At 49.9% G+C, this 23,220-nt stretch overlaps 1 long non-coding RNA gene across 1 annotated transcript; it reads right to left on the bottom strand.

Annotated features, from left to right (window-relative positions):
• Positions 1 to 7,113: 7,113 nt before the first annotated feature.
• LOC147108242 (uncharacterized) lies at positions 7,114 to 14,278 on the bottom strand. Its single transcript, XR_015080553.1, has 2 exons — positions 13,775 to 14,278; positions 7,114 to 8,439 (listed from the first exon to the last, which is right to left on the bottom strand). It is a non-coding gene; the product is annotated as an uncharacterized LOC147108242 (long non-coding RNA).
• Between the last annotated feature and the right edge of the window lie 8,942 nt (positions 14,279 to 23,220).

Below are 23,220 nucleotides of genomic sequence, written 5' to 3'. Positions count from 1 at the left end.
AGTGCACAGGTGTGTGTTGGGATTCCCCCAGTCCCAGGGTACAGGTGTATGTTGGGGTTCCCCCAGTCCCAGGGTACAGGTGTGTGTTGGGATTCCCCCAGTCCCAGGGTACAGGTGTGTGTTGGTATTCCCCCAGTCCCAGGGTGCAGGTGTGTGTTGGGGTTCCCCCAGTCCCAGGGCACAGGTGTGTGATGGTGTTCCCCCAGTCCCAGGATACAGGTGTGTGTTGGTGTTCCCCCAGTCCCAGGGTACAGGTGTATGTTGGTGTTCCCCCAGTCCCAGGGTACAGGTGTGTGATGGTGTTCCCCCAGTCCCAGTGTACAGGTGTGTGATGGTGTTCCCCCAGTCCCAGGGTACAGGTGTGTGTTGGGATTCCCCCAGTCCCAGGGTACAGGTGTGTGTTGGTATTCCCCCAGTCCCAGGGTGCAGGTGTGTGTTGGGGTTCCCCCAGTCCCAGGGTACAGGTGTGTGATGGTGTTCCCCCAGTCCCAGGATACAGGTGTGTGTTGGTGTTCCCCCAGTCCCAGGGTACAGGTGTGTTTTTGTGTTCCCCCAGTCCCAGGGTACAGGTGTGTGTTGGGATTCCCCCAGTCCCAGAGTACAGGTGTGTGATGGGATTACACCAGTCCCAGGGTACAGGTGTGTGTTGGGATTACGCTAGTCCCAGTGTACAGGTGTGTGTTGGTGTTCCCCCAGTCCTAGTGTACAGGTGTGTGTTGGGAGTCCCCCAGTCCCAGGGTACAGGTGTGTGTTGGTGTTCCCCCAGTCCCAGGGTACAGGTGTGTGTCGATGTTCCCCCATTCCCAGGGTACAGGTGTGTGTCGGTGTTCCCCCAGTCCCAGGGTACAGGTGTGTGTCGGTGTTCCCCCAGTCCCAGGGTACAGGTGTGTGTTGGTCTTCCCCCAGTCCCAGGGTACAGGTGTGTGTTGGTGTTCCCCCAGTCCCAGGGTACAGGTGTGTGTTGGGATTCCCCCAGTCCCAGGGTACAGGTGTGTGTCGGTGTTCCCCCAGTCCCAGGGTACAGGTGTGTGTTGGTCTTCCCCCAGTCCCAGGGTACAGGTGTGTGTTGGTGTTCCCCCAGTCCCAGGGTACAGGTGTGTGTTGGGATTCCCCCAGTCCCAGGGTACAGGTGTGTGTCGGTGTTCCCTCAGTCCCAGGGTACAGGTGTGTGTTGGTGTTCTCCCAGTCCCAGGGTACAGGTGTGTGCTCGTGTTCCCCCAGTCCCAGAGTACAGGTGTGTGTTTGTGTTCCCCCAGTCCCAGGGTACAGGTGTGTGTTTGTGTTCCCCCAGTCCCAGGGTACAGGTGTGTGTTGGTGTTCCCCCAGTCCCAGGGTACAGGTGTGTGTTGGTGATACCCCAGTCACAGGGTACAGGTGTGTGTTGGTGTTCCCCCAGTCCCAGGGTACAGGTGTGTGTTGGTGCTCCCCCAGTCCCAGGGTACAGGTGTGTGTTGGTGTTCCCCCAGTCCCAGGGTTCAGGTGTGTCTTGGTGTTCCCCCAGTCCCAGGGTACAGGTGTGTGTTGGTGTTCCCCCAGTCCCAGGGTACAGGTGTGTGTTGGTGTTCCCCCAGTCCCAGGGTACAGGTGTGTGTTGGTGTTCCCCCAGTCCCAGGGTACAGGTGTATGTTGGTGTTCCCCCAGTCCCAGGGTAAAGGTGCATGTTGGTGTTCCCCCAGTCCCAGGGTACAGGTGTGTGTTGGTGTTCCCCCAGTCACAGGGTACAGGTGTGTGTTGGGATTCCCCCAGTCCCAGTGTACAGGTGTGTGTCGGTGTTCCCCCAGTCCCAGGGTACAGGTGTGTGTTGGTGTTCCCCCAGTCCCAGGGTACAGGTGTGTGTTGGTGTTCCCCCAGTCACAGGGTACAGGTATGTGTGGGTGTTCCCCCAGTCCCAGTGTACAGGTGTGTGTTGGGATTCCCCCAGTCCCAGGGTACAGGTGTGTGTTGGTGTTCCCCCAATCCCAGGGTACAGGTGTCTGTTGGGATTCCCCCAGTCCCAGGGTACAGGTGTGTGTTGGGATTCGCCCAGTCCCAGGGTACAGGTGTGTGTTGAGATTCCACCAGTCCCAGGGTACAGGTGTGTGTTGGGATTCCCCCAGTCCCAGTGTACAGGTGTGTGTTGGGATTCTCCCAGTCCCAGGGTACAGGTGTTTGTTGATTTTCCCCCAGTCCCAGGGTAAAGGTGTGTGTTGCTGCTCCCCCAGTCCCAGGGTACAGGTGTGTGTTGGGATTCCCCCAGTCCCAGGGTACAGGTGTGTGATGTTGTTCCCCCAGTCCCAGTGTACAGGTGTGTGTTGGTGTTCCCCCAATCCCAGGGTACAGGTGTGTGTTGGGATTCCCCCAGTCCCAGGGTACAGGTGTGTGTTGGGGTTCTCCCAGTCCCAGGGTACAGGTGTGTGTTGGGATTCCACCAGTCCCAGGGTACTTGTGTGTGTTGGGATTCCCCCAGTCCCAGGGTACAGGTGTGTGTTGCTTTTCCCCCAGTCCCAGGGTACAGGTGTGTGTTGGTGCTCCCCCAGTCCCAGGGTACAGGTGTGTGTTGGGATTCCCCCTGTCCCAGGGTACAGGTGTGTGTTGGGATTCCCCCAGTCCCAGGGTACAGGTGTGTGTTGGTGTTCCCCCAGTCCCAGGGTACAGGTGTGTGTTGGTGTTCCCCCAGTCCCAGGGTACAGGTGTGTGTTGGTGTTCCCCCAGTCACAGGGTACAGGTGTGTGTTGGTGTTCCCCCAGTCACAGGGTACAGGTGTGTGTTGGTGGTCCCCCAGTCCCAGGGTACAGGTGTGTGTTGGGTTTCCCACAGTCCCAGGGTACAGGTGTGTGTTGGGATTCCCCCAGTCCCAGGGTACAGGTGTGAGTTGGTGTTCCCCCAGTCCCAGTGTACAGGTGTGTGTTGGTGTTCCCCCAGTCCCAGGGTACAGGTGTGTGATGGCGTTCCCCCAGTCCCAGGGTACAGGTGTGTGTCGGTGTTCCCCCAGTCCCAGGGTACAGGTGTGTGTTGGTGTTCCCCCAGTCCCAGGGTACAGGTGTGTGATGGCGTTCCCCCAGTCCCAGTGTACAGGTGTGTGTCGGTGTTCCACCAGTCCTAGGGTACAGGTGTGTGATGGTGTTCCCCCAGTCCCAGGATACAGGTGTGTGTTGGTGTTCCCCCAGTCCCAGGGTACAGGTGTGTGTTGGGTTTCCCCCAGTCCCAGGGTACAGGTGTGTGTTGGGATTCCCTCAGTCCCAGGGTACAGGTGTGTGTTGGGACTCCCCCAGTCCCAGGGTACAGGTGTGTGTTGGTGTTCCCCCAGTCCCAGGGTACAGGTGTGTGTTGGGGTTCCCCCAGTCCCAGTGTACAGGTGTGTGTTGGGATTCCCCCAGTCCCAGGGTACAGGTGTGTGTTGGTGTTCCCCCAGTCCCAGGGTACAGGTGTGTGATGGCGTTCCCCCAGTCCCAGTGTACAGGTGTGTGTCGGTGTTCCACCAGTCCTAGGGTACAGGTGTGTGATGGTGTTCCCCCAGTCCCAGGATACAGGTGTGTGTTGGTGTTCCCCCAGTCCCAGGGTACAGGTGTGTGTTGGGTTTCCCCCAGTCCCAGGGTACAGGTGTGTGTTGGGATTCCCTCAGTCCCAGGGTACAGGTGTGTGTTGGGACTCCCCCAGTCCCAGGGTACAGGTGTGTGTTGGTGTTCCCCCAGTCCCAGGGTACAGGTGTGTGTTGGGGTTCCCCCAGTCCCAGTGTACAGGTGTGTGTTGCGATTCCCCCAGTCCCAGGGTACAGGTGTGTGTTGGGATTCCCCCAGTCCCAGGGTACAGGTGTGTGTTGGTATTCCCCCAGTCCCAGGGTGCAGGTGTGTGTTGGGGTTCCCCCAGTCCCAGGGTACAGGTGTGTGATGGTGTTCCCCCAGTCCCAGGATACAGGTGTGTGTTGGTGACGGAGTGAATACACATGCTGAAGATGGGCTGCTGAGATTTTAGTGTTTTTAGTGTCTAAAGTGGGGAAAAAAAGTTTCATTTCATTTCAATTTTTAAAAAGGTTTTAAAATTAAATTTAGTTCTAGTTAAGTTAGTTTAGTTTAGGTTAGTTTATGTTTAGATTAGTCTAGACAAAGTAGAGAAGGAAAAGACCGCCAGAAAGACTACCAAAAAAAAAAAAAAAACCCAGAGGAAAATAGAGGAAAAAAAAAAGCCAAAGCAAAAAAAAAAAAAGAAACAAGAGAAGAACTACACAAACCAGTGAACGGCAGCCACACGGGGCTTCAGCAGCGGTGGTTGAGTCGGCGGCATCGGGACCGAGTTCGAGGAGGCGAGGTGACTCGGGCCGCAGCCCAGCGGTCCAGCAACCGGCACAGCCGAGGGGACTCGGGCCGCATCCCAGAAATCGGAACGCAGCCCGGCAACGGGCACAGCGGAGAGGACTCGGGCCGCATCCCAGAAATCGGCACAGCCGAGGAGATTCGGAACGCAGCCCGGAAATCCAGCAATCAGCACAGCCGAGGGGACTCGGGCCACAGCCCAACAATCCAGCACGGGAAAGGCCCGAGGAGCCAGGCCAGCAGGCACAGAGACCTCTGAGGAGAAGGAGAGCAACCAGAAGGCTCGCAACCAAGACCGTGAGTACAGGGCCCAGGGAGGGAGGCCCAGGGAAAGGCCCGAGGAGCCAGGCCGAAACAGAGGCCCAGAGACCTCTGAGGGGGAGGGGAACAGCCCGAAGGCACCGGGAAACAGTGGCTCACAGACTCAGACCTGAGAAGGGTGAACCCAGGAGCCGAGGCCCTGGGACCACGGGGTCGGAGAGGGGGACCGGGAAAGTTCGCGAACAGGGAGAGGGTAACACCAAACCCGGGGCCCCAGAAAAGCTTATTCTAAGATCAACAATACTTTACCAAAAATGAGCGAATCAGAAGATCCACAACAGCCCCACTTCCAGATTCCCCCCAACACCACAAAAAAAGCTATAAAAACGATCAAGCATGCTCAGATGAGAGAAAAACCAGAAACTCTCTTTACTGACTGTTACAACAATGGGACAAAAAGTAACCTCATATTCTACTCAGATCAGCCAGCGGCTTGGATCAGAGCAATAAAATCACACTATACCAGTGTTAAGCTAAAAAATACCGCAAATGGGTCCATAATGAAAATTAACACACCAGGAGACAGTTCAATCACGACTGTCAACGCGTACAATACCGGAACAATATTAGTGCAAGGCAACCTCGACAAATTTGCAACGGCCTTCAGGACACTGAAAAGATCAACTACGAGGGGAATGAACAGCCCCAGAGTGGCCCGCACTCCCCCCAACATTGACAACTTACCAGGAGAAAATCTGCATGGTCAAGGGATGAACGAGCCACACAGTTCAAACCAGACACTAACCCCGGGGAACCACAGCCACACGATACAACTGACAAACCCCAGCATAACTACCACGGAGGAAGCCACACATAGTTCCCCTACCATTCCCAGCCCACCAAGAGAAGAGCAGCATAGCCAGGAAGTGAGTGAGCCTTCCAGGGCCGACCAGCTTAGCCAGGAAGTGAGTGAGCCTTCCAGGGCCGACCAGACACATACCCCGGGATCACACAGCCAGATACAACCAAAAGATAAATTTTATCAATTAGAGATAGAGATGGTTAAACTTAGAGAGGAGGTCCTCAAATTGAATGACAAACAAAAGCAGGAGAGGGAGAGACACAAGAGAGAGCTGAATAGACTTGATAACCAGGTGAATCTACTTAAGAATCAGGTGAAAGAGCTGCAGGAAAAAGAAGAGAGCCATAGAGGAGAGAAAACACCATTAGACCAGCAACCAGAGACTAGAGATAAGACAAGACAGAGCCGGACGGAACGGCTGCACTCCCACACGGAACAAAAGCAACAGACACACAATACAAGGGGTGCCACACAGACCGACCAGCATACTGATTCGCAATCTTCCCCCACCACCGGGGAACCACAAGCGAGCCGCTCACAAGAGGTACGCACACACCAGACACCCCAGCCCAGCACACACACTATGAGTCCAGGCGAAAGCCACCAGACAGTAAACACAAACAAGGCTGACGTCGTAATACTCATAGACTCAAATGGGAAATTTCTATGGGAGAAAAAGCTCTTCCCTAGAAGTAAAGTAGAAAAGATTTGGTGCCCAACAACAGACAGAGCCATGGGATGGCTGACCAAAGCCAGATTAGGCTCCCCCCAACACATAATAATACACACGGGCACAAATGACCTAAAGGCCAAACAGAAAGAGGTAGCAACATCGCTCAGAGCAATGATTAGGAAGGCAAGCAGTACATTTCCAAACACTAGAATCACTGTTTCCACAATATTGCCGAGAACAGACTTCAACAACAACACAATTCATGAGATAAATGCCAGCATAGCAAGAGACTGCGAATCAAACCACAACGTACACCTGGCCCAACACCCCACCCTCGATGAAGAATGTCTTTACGACCACGTCCACATCCAAAGGCAAAAAATATCGATCTTTGCTAAAGCCCTGAAGGACGTCGCTTTTAACCGGGTCCATACCCAGACTCCAAGAGGACCCCCCCCCCGACCACCAGAGATCAGCGGGGTACATATCAGGAACACTACAAAGACCACCACCACACCAACCGAGACCGGAGAGGATCCCCATGCAAAACAACATTATCAGACCTGCACCACTCCTGTCCCACAGGGGAATAGGACCGCTACCAGCCAGACAGAGGGAGAGATGCACAGGACGTACGCAATACCTCAGACAGAAACAATCCATTAAGAGACAATAAGCAGATGTGCAGCAGCATCTACTTCCGCCTTATGGATCAAGGACTAATTAATAGAAAGAACTGTAACCAAATTGTATTAACTTTTGTAGACAACTGGGGTGATCTTTTTTTTCCCCACACTTAGACACGACAAACACGTACCACTCTTTAACCTATCATAGAAAAAGATAAAACTTAACATGAAATCCTTATATATTTCGACCTGGAATATCCAAGGTCTACGCTCTTCACTGCGAGAAGTGAAGAGTAGGACCCCAGAGTTCATAGAGGTGATGTAAGCCCCCAAAGTGTGGACTGAGTGATATACACAGTCGACAACACTGGCTTGTTGTAAGAAAGACAGACCCAATAATTGAAGTAAAAACGGTTTATTCAGGCCTGGGGAGCTATGGCTCTTGCGTCCCAACACAAGGCTCCAACTCCACCGAATCTCTTGAGGTTCACACAGTTATACAAAACTTAAGGCCCTGCCCTAAAGGCGGGGATAAGCTTATTAACATATACAGAATTATAGTTAAATTGTAATTATAAAACCATGACATTCCATTCTTCCAGTCGCTTACAAATCTCACATTTCGTTATCAGTTGGTCTTGTTACTTTCTCATGACCCGGGCCTCAATTTTATTACTTTACGATCGTCCATTTGCTGTTGTCAGATGGCTTGGTCTTTCTAAGTATTTCTCTAAGATAGTAGATCTTTCCAAAGCGGGCAATCCGCAGACTTTCTGTCTCTCTCTCTTGAATTATTTCTACAGAGCAAAAACACTTTAGTTAGTTAAAAGAATAGAACCCTATTGAGCTTCACACTTAACAAACCCTTAAGTGCAAAGGTGTCGACTCGCGTGGCCGAACCCATATATCTCTCCCTCTTTCTAAGGGGTTGTTTTGACAGTTTTAATCTCTCAGCAGTTACCCCGTAGTCCTGTTTAAACCTTATCTGGGTTTATACAACTTTTACAGACTTCTATTGTTCAACTCGGAGCACGAATTAACCTATTCCCTCCATTTTGTATATTGGTGTTACAGATGAATCCTGGTTTGTTTTTCCTTATTAAATCCAATTTTTAATATCTTACTTCAGTCCCCCCTTTTGACCTTTGGACAATTGCTCCAAACAGGTCAACATGTATTTCCACTTCCTGGTGTCTGCCAGAGCGTGCACTCCCTGGCCTTCTACCAGTTTAGGTTATACATGTATATATATCTTATCAATTTGGAGGCCGACTTCCCCCTCTGTGGTATGGTGGTCTTTCCTTTACGGTGGTCTTTCCTTTAGGGTGGGCTTTCCTTTATGCACTCCGTCCGGTGTAACCATTCCCGGGGCCCCTTAGACCCTACACTAATGGTTGAGGCTTTCCTGCTCAAGCCTGTCCCTCATTCCCACGTGGGGTGTGTGACGTGCCAATTCGAGACTGTCATCACACACCAGTCCTCATTCACCACCCTCCTTCTGCCACCCTCCTTCTGCCACCTCCATCTTACGGTTGGCCGGCCCGGTCATTAATTACCATGCCCAATTAATCCCACATAATTTCAGTCGCTTCCCATCGCGTCTTACACCATTTGCCTTGGAGAGGCAGGGGAGTTGTCCATTCTTAACATCGCTGCCTGCCCCTCCTCAGGCTCTACTTCCTTCACCACACCACTTTCGGCCTTACTCATTCTGGCACAAAGGCACTGGAGAAATAAAAATACACAATATATCAGAATAACAATCAAGAGGAATATCATTATGCCTTGTACCACCGAGGCGCCCACAGTCCCCGACCATCCTGGTCCCCAATTATCAAAATATGAGGAAGTGGGTGAGTTTCCTCTAATGTTGCACTAATGTCTTTTTGTTGTTTCTTTAAGCCTTCTTCTATTTTATGATAGTACTTTAAAATTTCCTTTGTTTCCTGCCGTAACTTCTGCCAAGCTTCCTCTAACTTAGGAATTGTCTTGGGCTCTGGTATGACATAAGTTTCAACCCTTTTTAGTAAGTCTCATATTATCAAATGACCAGGTTTTCCTATCTGTATAAGTATCTTTCGACCAATACAACGGTTTGGTTGGGGAATGGTATAAGCCATATCTTGATATTCATATTTCTGTTCAATTGTGGTGACACAACAGGTCCCATTGTTCCTTGATGCTACCCAGGTCCAGTGTATCCCCTTGGGTGAACCTCGAGGGTGCAATTGGTAATTTTCGTAAATCCGTACTCGGATGTGTCTCCCTCGGTGGGGGGGGTGTGTGCACACCCATGTCCTTCCCTTGTGGTGGCACCCGTCCACTACCACCCCCCTTTAGGTTTCATTCTTCTGTTTATTATCTTCATCCCTTTCCCAAAGCACCTTGGTAGGGACATCATGATATTTAACCCACTTTCCCTTTGTACTTCTCATATATTAATCACGTCGTATCGGAGTTGTCCCCCTTCTGGGAATTGTGGGATGGCCAGTACAAAGCCAATCATCTTAGTCCATGGGGTCAGACAATCACCTGCCCGGTGTACTTGTCCCATTTTACATTCCTTACATAGGCTTTTATTTGTGTCAATCCAAGGTTCCAGATCCTTATTAGTAATCCAATCAGGGATCTGTCCATTATTTATTTGCCTCATGTTATGCTGAGCATTCGACAATAGCCATGAGCCCTACGTGGCACATATTAGTTCCTTATCGGTTTAGTGAGAAGCATTATTAAGTCTATCAATAATTGTATTGATTGTTTCTGCATGGGGGGCTACTATCTCTTCCACCCCCGACAATTGCATTATTGTTTGGTTTCCCTGCCAGTGTCAATTGCTGGCTATTTCCAGTAGCTTGTTTTAGTAACTTCTCTATTTTTGCTTGTCATTCTTCTACTCCTTCGTTTACTCCTTCTATGTCCAAGCTATTAACTGTTGCTAACCCGGCCGCATACCCTGCTCCGGTCGTTTCCAATACTCCCCGTTTCTTACATCTTTGTAAGATAGATTTTTCCTGTGGATCCTCTAATTGTTTTACCCACAGGGAGTTCCAAGTTTGTTTTGTATCTCAAAAGTACTCATATTAATGGCAAGCTTAGTAACTCTATGTGCTACACTAAAATACACCTCATCCTGTGTTCTCCTTATTACTAATCCCCCTTGATAATGGCAATACTTATATTTATCCCTAGAATCAAGGCGAGGACGCTCCATCTCATTCCGGATGTCCAATGTTCCTGTAATTACAAAAAGGGGGCTGGTCGTCACCAGCCAGTCAGAATTATTCTGCTCTTATCCATTTTATCAGTTCAAAATGCTGTACATCTGGTTCATTTCTTGTTCTGTGGCTCTGTCCCCAGACATACCTGAAGATGCAAACTATGGCATATAATATTATCATCCACAGCCCTATCATTGATATATGTAGTAACTCCCCTTCCCATTCTTTATATCTTCTAGTATACTCCTCACTCTGTCAAAAAGGGCACCATCTCTGGTTTACTCATTGTCTTTCTTATATATTTTTAGCTGGGTCCAGTGTTTCCACCTTCCTTTACCCGTTCCAGACCCATCTACATGAGCACGTGTCATTATTCATTAATACTTCATAAGGTCCTGACCATCTGGGTGCTAGCCCTGGTTTGGCTGGTATTATTTCTGCTATCACTTTGCTGTCTATTGCAAAGACCTCCTTCTGGTCGTCCCGTGTATCCTGTTCTCGATCCCGTATAATCTGTTGGTCTTTGGCCTCATGTCTCTAACTATCTGTCCAGATTTATCTTTGGGTAACAGGACAGCTTCCCAAGCAGTCTCCTGGCCGTTTGAGACGGTGCTGCAATTAGTTTATAAGATAACTTCCATTTATCAAATCCTAATTTTCCTTCTATCACTGTGGGGAAATATTAACTCAACATTAAGAAATTTACATTTAATAATGTCCAATATCTTTAAATTCTGTTCAGTAATACTGAAGTTGTTACTTGGTGAACTCAAACAGCTGTCAGTGGAAAGGGTTAACTCCTTCGCAGGCTTTTGAAGGTGGAGCTAAACATTATTGCGTCACTTCACGCAACCCAAAAAAACATCCCTGACTGAAAGACAGTTGTGGTTTCACACTTTGATTCAACATGAACATTTGGGCTTCATTGGTCAGATTCCCTCTCTCAGTTGATCGTTTAGCTGCCCATCCTCTTGTGTGCTTTAACTTATTATTACGGACTCTTTGGGTAGGAGAGAGATTCCTACTCATTCCTTGATTATATTCTTGTCTCTGGTGTCATATATCCCTGCCTACTCCCGCTATCATGTAATCAGACACCACCCCAAAGGCATTCCGACTATCTATATAGGTTTACACATTTTCCTTTGGCTACCCCCCTTTGATCAAATCCTGTATAGGCTGGGCCATTTCTACTTTGTTTCCCGGGCCTGCCTGTTTGTTTGACTTATAATCTGGGGGCCAGTACACTTCATTCGCTTTAGGGTCGACTAAAGCTCCTACTTCTCGCAGTATATCTATCCCTAGGATTGTTCCTTCGGTGTTCTCGCATACCCACAACTGTGTAGGTATTATTATTATAGCCAATTTCTAGTAAGACTGTTTCGCTCTTATAAGCCCTGATTCTTCATCCACCGATTCTTGCTATACTAACTGAAAGTTTCGTTCGGGGTAAGGGTAAGTCTGTCAATGAGATTGTGGCTCCTGTGTCTATTAACATTTTGCACTGTCGGCCCCCTACCAATGCATCAACAAACATCCTCGGATCCCCCTCCCCTCTCTGGCGCGGTCCCTTCCTGCTGCCATCCCTAGAAGCTTGCGAGCAATCAAAGCACGCAGCCAGTCCTAATGCCCCTCCCATCTGTTTTCGGGCATTTGTCTCTTCCCTTGTGTCACTATGTATCCTAGGTAGACTACTTCATCCTTCCCTACCTATACCTTTCTAAGGTTTAACTCTAGTCCCGCCTTCTATAAGGCTTCCAGTACCATAGTCAATTAAATATTGTAGCGGGACCTGCCACTATCAGATATTCTTGCGGAGTGGAGTTATCTTATTCAATTCGGACTACACCAATTTACATCAACCAGAATTTCGCTGTGGCCACAATGAAAGTCTGGTTTTAATAGGTTAATTTACCTCATAACTTCAAGGTTAGATCTTAGACTGAAACTTAATCTTTCATTAAGCAAACTTTTTGTTGCTCTTCTCAGTTTTTACACTCCAGCTTAACTTAAATTGTAATAGGTTTTTTTTCATTCTGAGGGCACAATCTTATTTGCACATTCTTAAACTTCCAAAATCCCCGACAAGACAAAGGGGTTAAATGCTTTTACTTTAACACAGAGAAGTGGGTGGAGCTACAACACACAGCAGACATTTCTTTTTCTTAACGGACAGATTTTCAGACAAAGGAATATTGAATCCTCTTAAACATTCCTAATCAGGAAAACATCCACACTCTCACATTTTTATACAAACTGTAATTTCAGCATATGTCTAAGGTTCCTTTCACTCAGCAAATCTCGTGTTTTACTTGTCTTGGTACAGATGCTAATAACTTCCATGTTGGTAAAGCTTTAAGTTTATCTTTTCCTTCCTTTTTAAATCTGTGACTCAACAGCTTTCCCTAGTTTCCAAATCCCTGTTTGTTTGTTTTTTTTTTGCTGGGGTTTCAAATTGGTTCGCCTGCAAATTAGATCTTTTTCCTTCTTTATCTCTCCCTTCTGTTTCAATTCCTTACATTATCTGTTGCCTCTTTATCTTTAGCTCCTCCCCACCAAGCCTTTGGCTCTCTGCACTGTTTCTTTTTATTTTCCAGGAGTCGGGTTATAGAATCCAGGTCCCTTGAGGATTCTTCTTCCACCCTCTTAGTCATAACTAACTGCTATGTTTCACGCATAATTCACGATGTTGAGGAATTAGGTTTGTACGCTACGTTGTTCGCCCCATAGCGTCACCTTCATTAGTTTCTTGCTTTCTATTAGTCACTTCGTTTCGTTAGACACACACCAACCCTTTAGTCCCGAGGTTTTGGTACTGTGGGGTCTGTAGCTCCCGGCGTCCTACTTGATCCTGGCCGTCACGTGGGACTACTGTCCTCTTAATTCAGGCTCAGGCTAGGTGCTGGGGACAGACCTCACCCTTGTCCGTTCTAACCTCCTTATGACCGCAGGGTTTTATCTCATTCACTCACCACGGTGCACCCATTCATTCAATTGTTGAGATTTCGCCGTCTCACGGATAAAGAGGATTTCCCGCCTCCCCGGGGTAGGGGTCTTTCCGCCCCTGTCGGTTCGCCTACCTACGGCTAAATGAGGACTTCTCTGCCTCCCAGGGTTTTCCGCCCCGTCGGTTCGCCTACCTACGGCTAAATGAGGACTTCTCTGCCTCCCAGGGTTTTCCGCCCCGTCGGTTCGCCTACCTACGGCTAAATGAGGACTTCTCTGCCTCCCAGGGTTTTCCGCCCCGTCGGTTCGCCTACCTACGGCTAAATGAAGACTTCTCTGCCTCCCGGGGTTTTCCGCCCCGTCGGTTTGCCGCTATACGGCTTAGGGAACACCTTATCCCTATCTTTCTAACCGCCTTCAATTAAGGGTGTCTTTCTTTTTATAGTTCTTTTATACGTCGATTCTGACTCACCGTCTCGCCAGCGATTAACCCCTAATTTTACAGGTGGTAATTAAAACATACTCACCCGTCTTAGGTTAACGCTGTCCGAGAGTCTGGTTCAGAACGCGAATCCCATCCTCGTCGCCAATTGATGTAAGCCCCCAAAGTGTGGACTGAGTGATATACACAGTCGACAACACTGGCTTGTTGTAAGAAAGACAGACCCAATAATTGAAGTAAAAACGGTTTATTCAGGCCTGGGGAGCTATGGCTCTTGCGTCCCAACACAAGGCTCCAACTCCACCGAATCTCTTGAGGTTCACACAGTTATACAAAACTTAAGGCCCTGCCCTAAAGGCGGGGATAAGCTTATTAACATATACAGAATTATAGTTAAATTGTAATTATAAAACCATGACATTCCATTCTTCCAGTCGCTTACAAATCTCACATTTCGTTATCAGTTGGTCTTGTTACTTTCTCATGACCCGGGCCTCAATTTTATTACTTTACGATCGTCCATTTGCTGTTGTCAGATGGCTTGGTCTTTCTAAGTATTTCTCTAAGATAGTAGATCTTTCCAAAGCGGGCAATCCGCAGACTTTCTGTCTCTCTCTCTTGAATTATTTCTACAGAGCAAAAACACTTTAGTTAGTTAAAAGAATAGAACCCTATTGAGCTTCACACTTAACAAACCCTTAAGTGCAAAGGTGTCGACTCGCGTGGCCGAACCCATATATCTCTCCCTCTTTCTAAGGGGTTGTTTTGACAGTTTTAATCTCTCAGCAGTTACCCCGTAGTCCTGTTTAAACCTTATCTGGGTTTATACAACTTTTACAGACTTCTATTGTTCAACTCGGAGCACGAATTAACCTATTCCCTCCATTTTGTATATTGGTGTTACAGATGAATCCTGGTTTGTTTTTCCTTATTAAATCCAATTTTTAATATCTTACTTCAGAGGAAACTAAAGATCTAGATATTATCATTTTACAGGAAACTTGGTATAAAGGAAAAGGACACACCGGCTGTCCCCAAGGGTACACTGAGCTAGTGGTCCCCTCCAATAAATTACCAAGTGTAACCCAAGGCAGAGACTCCGGAGGCATACTGATCTGGTTTAAAACAGAACTTAAGAATTACATCAAATTTATAAAAAAGGGCGAAAACCATATGTGGCTCAAACTTGAGAGGGAGATTATCTCAAACACCCAAGATGTTTACATTTGCGCACTTTATATCCCTCCAATCGATTCCCCGTACTACAAAGAGGACACCTTCTCCAACATGGAGGGGGAAATTATCCAATACCAGGCCCAGGGGAACGTGTTGATCTGTGGGGACCTCAATTCAAGAACGGGCGAAGAACCAGACTTCACCAATAATCAGGGAAACAATTACGTATTCGGGAATAACCACTTTGACATCCCTTCCCTTCCATACAGGCATAACTGCGACAAGCAGTCAAATACCAACGGTAAACAGCTACTACAGCTCTGTCGAAACCTGGGTCTGTACATTGTCAATGGTAGGTTCATAGGAGACCTCCTAGGAAGATCGACCTACTGCTCACCTCTTGGCTGCAGCACAGTAGACTATATGATTACAGACTTGGACCCATCCTCTTTCAGAGCATTCACAGTCAAACCACAAACAACACTGTCAGATCACAGTCAAATTACTATGTTTCTCAAAAAGACAGAAACAAACAACATAGAAACACAACCCAGTAAACTGTACAACACCAAAAAATCGTACAGATGGGCCAAAAACGACACGGAAAAATACCAGAAAACAATTAGCAATGCATCAACTCAAGCTCTCTTAGACACCTTTCTGGATAACATATACACTCACAATAAAGAAGGCGTAAACCGGGCAGTTAGTAAACTAAACAATATTTTTGATAATTTGGCAACAAATGCAAACTTGAAAGCTCGCAAGAACAAACCCAAAACAAAAAACTATGAAAAATGGTTTGACCATGATTGCCATAACATGAGGAAAAAACTTAGAAAACTATCAAACCAAAAACACAGACATCCAGAAAACGAGGAATTACGCCTTACTTATTGTCAGACGCTAACACAATACAGAAACACACTCAGGACCAAAAAAGAGCAATTTATTAAGAATACACTCAGCTCCATGGAGGAATCCATTGAGTCGAATTGTTTCTGGGACAACTTGAAAACACTACACAAAAAACAACACGACGATTTGTCCATTCAAAATGGGGACACATGGGTAAACCACTTTGAAAAATTATACCAGAAAAACACACTAGGACCAGAGCAACACCAAATACGCAAAAAACTTGAAAAGCTTGAAATGGCCATAAAAGATAACCAAAACCCGCTAGACGCCATAATAACAGAAAAAGAACTTCTTGAAAAACTCAAGGACCTGCGACCAGGAAAAGCTTGCGGGACAGACGGCATACTAAACGAGATGATTAAACACGCAGACGACAAACTGAAACTGGCTATCCTAAAACTCTTCAACTTGGTTCTGAGTGTCGGTTATTTCCCTGACATCTGGAACAAAGGACTCATAACACCCATATACAAAAGTGGGGACAAAATCGACCCAAACAACTATCGAGGCATCTGTGTAAACAGTAACCTGGGGAAGGTATTCTGTAGCATCATAAACAAAAGACTTATAAACTTCCTTGAGGAGCACAATGTCTTGAGTAAAAGCCAAATTGGATTCCTGCCAAACTATAGAACATCCGATCATATCTTCACCCTACAGACCCTAATTGACAAACACGTTCACCATAACAAAAGCAAAATCTACGCATGCTTTGTAGATTTCCAGAAGGCTTTCGACTCCATCTGGCATGACGGTTTATTCCTGAAACTTATCGAAAGCGGGGTAGGAGGTAAAACATATGATGTAATTAAATCAATGTATACAAACAATAAATGTGCAGTTAAAATTGGAGACAAACAAACAAAATACTTCCCACAGGGGCGGGGGGTGACGCAGGGCTCGCCAATCTCACCGACACTCTTTAATATTTACATTAATGGATTGGCAAAACTACTTGAACAATCTACAGCACCCGGCCTCACCCTATATGAATCCAAGGTTAAATTCCTCCTCTATGCCGACGACCTGGTTCTGCTGTCACCAACTAAGGAGGGTCTACAGCAGAACCTGGACCTGCTGGAGTCGTACTGCCAGACTTGGGCCCTGACAATAAATCCCCAAAAAACCAAAGTCCTTGTGTTCCAGCAAAGATCCAAACAACATGGACCCACAATAAATTTCACAGTAGGAACAACCAAAATTGAACAAACCACTCACTACACATACTTGGGCTTAAAAATCAGTTCTACGGGAAACTTCAAACTGGCTGTGAATGAACTGAAAGAGAAAGCAAGAAGGGCTTTCTATGCCATCAAAAAATCAATCCAAATAGAAATCCCAATTAGCATTTGGCTCAAAATTTTCAAATCAGTAATTGAACCAATTGCACTCTATGGCAGTGAGGTCTGGGGACCACTAACACAACAAGATTTTGCAAAATGGGACAAACACCCAATTGAGATCCTACATGCGGAATTCTGTAAAAGTATCCTCCGGACTCAAAGGAAAACAGTAAACAACGCATGCAGGGCGGAACTAGGCCAATACCCATTAATAATCACTATCCAAAAAAGAGCCACCAAATTTTGGAATCACCTACAAATGAGCAACCCCCAATGCTATCACTACGACGCCCTGAAATGCCAAGAGCTGACCATAAAGAAGAATACCCTCAGTCAACTAGTCCTGGGACTCAGTGAAGTAACTAATAACAATACTAAGAAGAACCAGCCCCAGGACAGTGACAGGGTAACACAAAGAATTCGACCCAACACAATCGTCGCTAAGCAAAAGGAAAAATATCTGTCATATTGGGCAGAAACAACAAAAACCCAAAGCAAACTCAATTGCTACTTGGCCCTAAACAGACAATACAACATAGCTGATTACCTGACCATGGTAAAGGATAACAAACTGAGAAGAACCTTGACAAGGTACAGACTTAGCGAACATAGCCTAGCGATCGAAAAAGGCAGACACAGGCAGACCAGGCTGCCAAGAGAAGACAGGATATGCTCTCACTGCAGTCAGGGAGTAGTTGAGACAGAGATGCACTTCCTCACAGCCTGTGGAAAATATCAGGGCATCAGAGAGAATTTCTATCAAAAATTCTCACAAATATGCCCTGAATTCAGAAATCGGACTGACAACCAAAAACTCCCATTCCTACTGGGGGAGGAGAGAAGCTGTGTAACACTGGCGGCACACTATGTTACAGCTTGCCATGAACAGAGGGACAACCAGTAAACTAAGACAAGAGTATATATAAACAAGGCGAAAATATATTTATAAACTCAGGGATATACCTGTTTATACACTGTATGAATGGAACCGCGTTTATGTGTTCAACCATAAATGTATTTTGATGCTTTGGCAACATAAGATGTACCTTATCATGCCAATAAAGCGATTTGTATTGTATTGTATTGTATTGTGTGTTGGTGTTCCCCCAGTCCCAGGGTACAGGTGTGTGTTGGTGTTCGCTCAGTCCCAGGGTACAGGTGTGTGTTGGGATTCCCTCAGTCCCAGGGTACAGGTGTGTGTTGGGGTTCCCCCAGTCCCAGGGTACAGGTGTGTGTTGGGTCTCCCCCAGTCCCAGGGTACAGGTGTGTGTTGGTGTTCCCCCAGTCCCAGGGTACAGGTGTGTGTTGGTGTTCCCCCAGTCCCAGGGTACAGGTGTGTGATGGTGTTCCCCCAGTCCCAGTGTACAGGTGTGTATTGGTGTTCCCCCATTCCCAGGGTACAGGTGTGTGTCGGTGTTCCCCCAGTCCCAGGGTACAGGTGTGTGTTGGTGTTCCCCCAGTCCCAGGGTACAGGTGTGTGATGGTGTTCCCCCAGTCCCAGTGTACAGGTGTGTGTCGGTGTTCCCCCAGTCCCAGGGTACAGGTGTGTGATGGTGTTCCCCCAGTCCCAGGATACAGGTGTGTGTTGGTGTTCCCCCAGTCCCAGGGTGCAGGTGTGTTTTGGGATTACCCCAGTCCCAGGGCACAGGTGTGTGTTAGTGTTCCCCCACTCCCAGGGTACAGGTATGTGTTGATATTCCCCCAGTCCCAGGGTACAGGTGTGTTTTGGTGTTCCCCCAGTCCCAGGGTACAGGTGTGTGTTGGTGTTCCCCCAGTCCCAGGGTACAGGTGTGTGTTGGTGTTCGCTCAGTCCCAGGGTACAGGTGTGTGTCGGTGTTCCCCAAGTCCCAGGGTACAGGTGTGTGTTGGGATTACACTAGTCCCAGTGTACAGGTGTGTGTTGGTGTTCCCCCAGTCCTAGTGTACAGGTGTGTGTTGGGAGTCCCCCAGTCCCAGGGTACAGGTGTGTGTTGGTGTTCCCCCAGTCCCAGGGTACAGGTGTGTGTTGGTCTTCCCCCAGTCCCAGGGTACAGGTGTGTGTTGGTGTTCCCCCAGTCCCAGGGTACAGGTGTGTGTTGGGATTCCCCCAGTCCCAGGGTACAGGTGTGTGTCGGTGTTCCCCCAGTCCCAGGGTACAGGTGTGTGTCGGTGTTCCCCCAGTCCCAGGGTACAGGTGTGTGTCGGTGTTCCCCCAGTCCCAGGGTACAGGTGTGTGTTGGTCTTCCCCCAGTCCCAGGGTACAGGTGTGTGTTGGTGTTCCCCCAGTCCCAGGGTACAGGTGTGTGTTGGGATTCCCCCAGTCCCAGGGTACAGGTGTGTGTCGGTGTTCCCCCAGTCCCAGGGTACAGGTGTGTGTCGGTGTTCCCCCAGTCCCAGGGTACAGGTGTGTGTTGGGATTCCCCCAGTCCCAGGGTACAGGTGTGTGATGTTGTTCCCCCAGTCCCAGGGTACAGTTGTGTGATGGTGTTCCCCCAGTCCCAGTGTACAGGTGTGTGTTGGTGTTCCCCAATCCCAGGGTACAGGTGTGTGTTGGGATTCCCCCAGTCCCAGGGTACAGGTGTGTGTTGGGGTTCTCCCAGTCCCAGGGTACAGGTGTGTGTTGGGATTCCACCAGTCCCAGGGTACTTGTGTGTGTTGGGATTCCCCCAGTCCCAGGGTACAGGTGTGTGTTGCTTTTCCCCCAGTCCCAGGGTACAGGTGTGTGTTGGTGCTCCCCCAGTCCCAGGGTACAGGTGTGTGTTGGGATTCCCCCTGTCCCAGGGTACAGGTGTGTGTTGGGATTCCCCCAGTCCCAGGGTACAGGTGTGTGTTGGTGTTCCCCCAGTCCCAGGGTACAGGTGTGTGTTGGTGTTCCCCCAGTCCCAGGGTGCAGGTGTGTGTTGGTGTTCCCCCAGTCACAGGGTACAGGTGTGTGTTGGTGTTCCCCCAGTCAAAGGGTACAGGTGTGTGTTGGTGGTCCCCCAGTCCCAGGGTACAGGTGTGTGTTGGGTTTCCCACAGTCCCAGGGTACAGGTGTGTGTTGGGATTCCCCCAGTCCCAGGGTACAGGTGTGTGTTGGTGTTCCCCCAGTCCCAGGGTACAGGTGTGTGTTGGTGTTCCCCCAGTCCCAGGGTACTGGTGTGTGATGGCGTTCCCCCAGTCCCAGGGTACAGGTGTGAGTCGGTGTTCCCCCAGTCCCAGGGTACAGGTGTGTGTTGGTGTTCCCCCAGTCCCAGGGTACAGGTGTGTGATGGCGTTCCCCCAGTCCCAGTGTACAGGTGTGTGTCGGTGTTCCCCCAGTCCCAGGGTACAGGTGTGTGATGGTGTTCCCCCAGTCCCAGGATACAGGTGTGTGTTGGTGTTCCCCCAGTCCCAGGGTACAGGTGTGTGTTGGTGTTCCCCCAGTCCCAGGGTACAGGTGTGTGTCGGTGTTCCCCCAGTCCCAGGGTACAGGTGTGTGTCGGTGTTCCCCCAGTCCCAGGGTACAGGTGTGTGTTGGTGTTCCCCCAGTCCCAGGGTACAGGTGTATGTTGGTGTTCTCCCAGTCCCAGGGTACAGGTGTGTGTTGGAGTTCCCCCAGTCCCAGGGTGCAGGTGTTTGTTGGTGTTCCCCCAGTCCCAGGGTACAGGTGTGTGTCGGTGTTCCGCAGGCCCAGGTTACAGGTGTGTGTTGGGATTCCCCCAGTCCCAAGGTACAGGTGTGTGTTGGGATTCCACCAGTCCCAGGGTGCTGGTGTGTGTTGGTGATCCCCCAGTCCCAGGGTACAGTTGTGTGTTGGGATTCTCCCAGTCTCAGGGTATAGGTTTGTGTTGGTGATCCCCCAGTCCCAGGGTACAGGTGTGTGTTGGGATTCCCCCAGTCCCAGGGTACAGGTGTGTGTTGGTGTTCCCCCAGTCCCAGGGTACAGGTGTGTGTTTGTGTTCCCCCAGTCCCAGGGTACAGGTGTGTGTTGGTGTTCCCCCAGTCCCAGGGTACAGGTGTGTGTTGGTGATACCCCAGTCACAGGGTACAGGTGTGTGTTGGTGTTCCCCCAGTCCCAGGGTACAGATGTGTGTTGGTGCTCCCCCAGTCCCAGGGTACAGGTGTGTGTTGGTGTTCCCCCAGTCCCAGGGTACAGGTGTGTCTTCGTGTTCCCCCAGTCCCAGGGTACAGGTGTGTGTTGGTGTTCCCCCAGTCCCAGGGTACAGGTGTGTGTTGGTGTTCCCCCAGTCCCAGGGTACAGGTGTGTGTTGGTGTTCCCCCAGTCCCAGGGTACAGGTGTGTATTGGTGTTCCCCCAGTCCCAGTGTACAGGTGTGTGTTGGGATACCCCCAGTCCCAGGGTACAGGTGTGTGTTGGGATTCCCCCAGTCCCAGTGTACAGGTGTGTGTCGGTGTTCCCCCAGTCCCAGGGTACAGGTGTGTGTTGGTGTTCCCCCAGTCCCAGGGTACAGGTGTGTGTTGGTGTTCCCCCAGTCACAGGGTACAGGTATGTGTGGGTGTTCCCCCAGTCCCAGTGTACAGGTGTGTGTTGGGATTCCCCCAGTCCCAGGGTACAGGTGTGTGTTGGTGTTCCCCCAATCCCAGGGTACAGGTGTCTGTTGAGATTCCCCCAGTCCCAGGGTACAGGTGTGTGTTGGGATTCGCCCAGTCCCAGGGTACAGGTGTGTGTTGAGATTCCACCAGTCCCAGGGTACAGGTGTGTGTTGGGTTTCCCCCAGTTCCAGTGTACAGGTGTGTGTTGGGATTCTCCCAGTCCCAGGGTACAGGTGTTTGTTGATTTTCCCCCAGTCCCAGGGTAAAGGTGTGTGTTGGTGCTCCCCCAGTCCCAGGGTACAGGTGTGTGTTGGGATTCCCCCAGTCCCAGGGTACAGGTGTGTGATGTTGTTCCCCCAGTCCCAGGGTACAGTTGTGTGATGGTGTTCCCCCAGTCCCAGTGTACAGATGTGTGTTGGTGTTCCCCCAATCCCAGGGTACAGGTGTGTGCTGGGATTCCCCCAGTCCCAGGGTACAGGTGTGTGTTGGGGTTCTCCCTGTCCCAGGGTACAGGTGTGTGTTGGGATTCCACCAGTCCCAGGGTACTTGTGTGTGTTGGGATTCCCCCAGTCCCAGGGTACAGGTGTGTGTTGCTTTTCCCCCAGTCCCAGGGTACAGGTGTGTGTTGGGATTCCCCCTGTCCCAGGGTACAGGTGTGTGTTGGGATTCCCCCAGTCCCAGGGTACAGGTGTGTGTTGGTGTTCCCCCAGTCCCAGGGTACAGGTGTGTGTTGGTGTTCCCCCAGTCCCACGGTACAGGTGTGTGTTGGTGTTCCCCCAGTCACAGGGTACAGGTGTGTGTTGGTGTTCCCCCAGTCACAGGGTACAGGTGTGTGTTGGTGGTCCCCCAGTCCCAGGGTACAGGTGTGTGTTGGGTTTCCCACAGTCCCAGGGTACAGGTGTGTGTTGGGATTCCCCCAGTCCCAGGGTACAGGTGTGTGTTGGTGTTCCCCCAGTCCCAGGGTACAGGTGTGTGTTGGTGTTCCCCCAGTCCCAGGGTACAGGTGTGTGATGGTGTTCCCCCAGTCCCAGGGTACAGGTGTGTGTCGGTGTTCCCCCAGTCCCAGGGTACAGGTGTGTGTTGGTGTTCCCCCAGTCCCAGGGTACAGGTGTGTGATGGCGTTCCCCCAGTCCCAGTGTACAGGTGTGTGTCGGTGTTCCCCCAGTCCCAGGGTACAGGTGTGTGATGGTGTTCCCCCAGTCCCAGGATACAGGTGTGTGTTGGTGTTCCCCCAGTCCCAGGGTACAGGTGTGTGTTGGGTTTCCCCCAGTCCCAGGGTACAGGTGTGTGTTGGGATTCCCTCAGTCCCAGGGTACAGGTGTGTGTTGGGACTCCCCCAGTCCCAGGGTACAGGTGTGTGTTGGTGTTCCCCCAGTCCCAGGGTACAGGTGTGTGTTGGGGTTCCCCCAGTCCCAGTGTACAGGTGTGTGTTGGGATTCCCCCAGTCCCAGGGTACAGGTGTGTGTTGGGGTTCCCCCAGTCCCAGGGTACAGGTGTGTGTTGGGATTCCCCCAGTCCCAGGGTACAGGTGTGTGTTGGTATTCCCCCAGTCCCAGGGTGCAGGTGTGTGTTGGGGTTCCCCCAGTCCCAGGGTACACATGTGTGATGGTGTTCCCCCAGTCCCAGGATACAGGTGTGTGTTGGTGTTCCCCCAGTCCCAGGGTACAGGTGTATGTTGGTGTTCCCCCAGTCCCAGGGCACAGGTGTGTGATGGTGTTCCCCCAGTCCCAGTGTACAGGTGTGTGATGGTGTTCCCCCAGTCCCAGGGTACAGGTGTGTGTTGGGATTCCCCCAGTCCCAGGGTACAGGTGTGTGTTGGTATTCCCCCAGTCCCAGGGTGCAGGTGTGTGTTGGGGTTCCCCCAGTCCCAGGGTACAGGTGTGTGATGGTGTTCCCCCAGTCCCAGGATACAGGTGTGTGTTGGTGTTCCCCCAGTCCCAGGGTACAGGTGTGTTTTGGTGTTC

The sequence above is a fragment of the Somniosus microcephalus genome, chromosome 13 (genome assembly GCF_052327205.1).
Source record: "Somniosus microcephalus isolate GS21.2 chromosome 13, FLI_Smic_1.0, whole genome shotgun sequence".
Lineage (NCBI taxonomy): Eukaryota > Metazoa > Chordata > Chondrichthyes > Squaliformes > Somniosidae > Somniosus > Somniosus microcephalus.
Note: the sequence above shows the minus strand (reverse complement) of the source record. Positions and strands in the feature narration are given on the sequence as shown.